The sequence below is a fragment of the Durio zibethinus genome, unplaced genomic scaffold (assembly GCF_047325235.1).
Source record: "Durio zibethinus cultivar Kanyao isolate XHJ-2024 unplaced genomic scaffold, ASM4732523v1 HiC_scaffold_394, whole genome shotgun sequence".
In the NCBI taxonomy this organism is placed as follows: Eukaryota; Viridiplantae; Streptophyta; class Magnoliopsida; order Malvales; family Malvaceae; genus Durio; species Durio zibethinus.
Genome location: NW_028323017.1, coordinates 242,501 through 245,000, shown reverse-complemented (window position 1 = coordinate 245,000; position 2,500 = coordinate 242,501).

Here is a 2,500-nt window from a genome sequence, read left to right as displayed (position 1 = left end):
ATTTACAAGCCATAAAAATGGCATTGGCACGGCAGAAATTTGAAGATGTGCCTAAACCCACCAGGGCCCAGCGTGTGCCGATGGTGCTCGAGGCAACCGCCCGCACCAGGGCCCAGCGTGTGCCGATGGTGCTCGAGGCAAGCGCCCGCACCAGGGCCCAGCGTGTGCCGACGGTGGTCGAGGCAACCGCCCGCACCAGGGCCGATAGTGTGCCGATGGTGCTCGAGGCAACCTGTCGCACCAGGGCCCAGCGTGTGCCGATGGTGATCGAGGCAACCTGCCGCACCAGGGCCCAGCGTGTGCCGATGCTGGTCGAGGCAAGCGCCCGCACCAGCGCCCAGCGTGTGCCGATGGTGCTCGAGGCAACCGACCGCACCAGGGCCCAGCGTGTGCCGATGGTGCTCGAGGCAACCTGCCGCACCAGGGCCCAGCGTGTGCCGATGGCGCTCGAGGCAAGCTCCCGCACCAGGGCCCAGCGTGTGCCGATGGTGCTCGAGGCAACCTGCCGCACCAGGGCCCAGCGTGTGCCGATGGTGCTCGAGGCAACCTGCCGCACCAGGGCCCAGCGTGTGCGGATGGTGCTCGAGGCAAGCGCCCGCACCAGGGCCCAGCGTGTGCCGATGGTGGTCGAGGCAACCGCCCGCACCAGGGCCCAGCGTGTGCCGATGGTGGTCGAGGCAACCTGCCGCACCAGGGCCCAGCGTGTGCCGATGGTGCTCGAGGCAACCTGCCGCACCAGGGCCCAGCGTGTGCCGATGGTGCTCGAGGCAACCGACCGCACCAGGGCCCAGCGTGTGCCGATGGTGGTCGAGGCAACCGCCCGCACCAGGGCCCAGCGTGTGCCGATGGTGGTCGAGGCTGCCGATGATGGTCGAGGCAACCTGCCGCACCAGGGCCCAGCGTGTGCCGATGGTGCTCGAGGCAACCGACCGCACCAGGGCCGAGCGTGTGCCGATGGTGCTCGAGGCAAGCGCCCGCACCAGGGCCCAGCGTGTGCCGATGGTGGTCGAGGCAACCTGCCGCACCAGGGCCCAGCGTGTGCCGATGGTGGTCGAGGCAAGCGCCCGCACCAGGGCCCAGCGTGTGCCGATGGTGGTCGAGGCAACCTGCCGCACCAGGGCCCAGCGTGTGCCGATGGTGCTCGAGGCAACCGACCGCACCAGGGCGGAGCGTGTGCCGATGGTGGTCGAGGCAAGCGCCCGGACCAGGGCCCAGCGTGTGCCGATGGTGGTCGAGGCAATCGCCCGCACCAGGGCCCAGCGTGTGCCGATGGTGGTCGAGGCAACCTGCCGCACCAGGGCCCAGCGTGTGCCGATGGTGCTCGAGGCAACCGACCGCACCAGGGCCGAGCGTGTGCCGATGGTGCTCGAGGCAAGCTGCCGCACCAGGGCCCAGCGTGTGCCGATGGTGGTCGAGGCAACCGCCCGCACCAGGGCCCAGCGTGTGCCGATGGTGATCGAGGCAACCGACCGCACCAGGGCCCAGCGTGTGCCGATGGTGCTCGAGGCAAGCTGCCGCACCAGGGCCCAGCGTGTGCCGATGGTGGTCGAGGCAACCTGCCGCACCAGGGCCCAGCGTGTGCCGATGGTGGTCGAGGCAAGCGCCCGCACCAGGGCCCAGCGTGTGCCGATGGTGGTCGAGGCAACCGACCGCACCAGGGCCCAGCGTGTGCCGATGGTGCTCGAGGCAACCTGCCGCACCAGGGCCCAGCGTGTGCCGATGGTGGTCGAGGCAAGCGCCCGCACCAGGGCCCAGCGTGTGCCGATGGTGGTCGAGGCAAGCGCCCGCACCAGGGCCCAGCGTGTGCCGATGGTGGTCGAGGCAACCGACCGCACCAGGGCCGAGCGTGTGCCGATGGTGGTCGAGGCAAGCGCCCGCACCAGGGCCCAGCGTGTGCCGATGGTGGTCGAGGCAACCTGTCGCACCAGGGCCCAGCGTGTGCCGATGGTGGTCGAGGCAAGCGCCCGCACCAGGGCCCAACGTGTGCCGATGGTGCTGGGGGCAACCGCCCGCACCAGGGCCCAGCGTGTGCCGATGGTGATCGAGGCAGGCGCCCGCACCAGGGCCCAGCGTGTGCCGATGGTGGTCGAGGCAAGCGCCCGCACCAGGGCCCAGCTTTTGCCGATGGTGATCGAGGCAACCGGCCGCTCCAGGGCCCAGCGTGTGCCGATGGTTATCGGGGCGACCGGCCGCACCAGGGCCCAGGGTCTGCCGATGGTGCTCGAGGCAACCGCCCGCACCAAGGCTCAGCATGTGCCGCTGGTGATCGAGGCAACAACCCACACCAGGGCCCAGCTTGTGCCGATGGCGGTCGAGGCAGGTGCCCGTACCGAAGGGCAGCCTATGCCGATGATGGTCGATGCATGTGCCATCACCATGCGTCATCATGTGCCATTGATGGTCGAGGCCTTGGCCGGAGTTCGATTTTGAGCCACGGTGCCCATGCTTGGCTCCAGCATGTGCTGGTGCCGCATTTTTTTCACTCGGGACAGCATCGCCG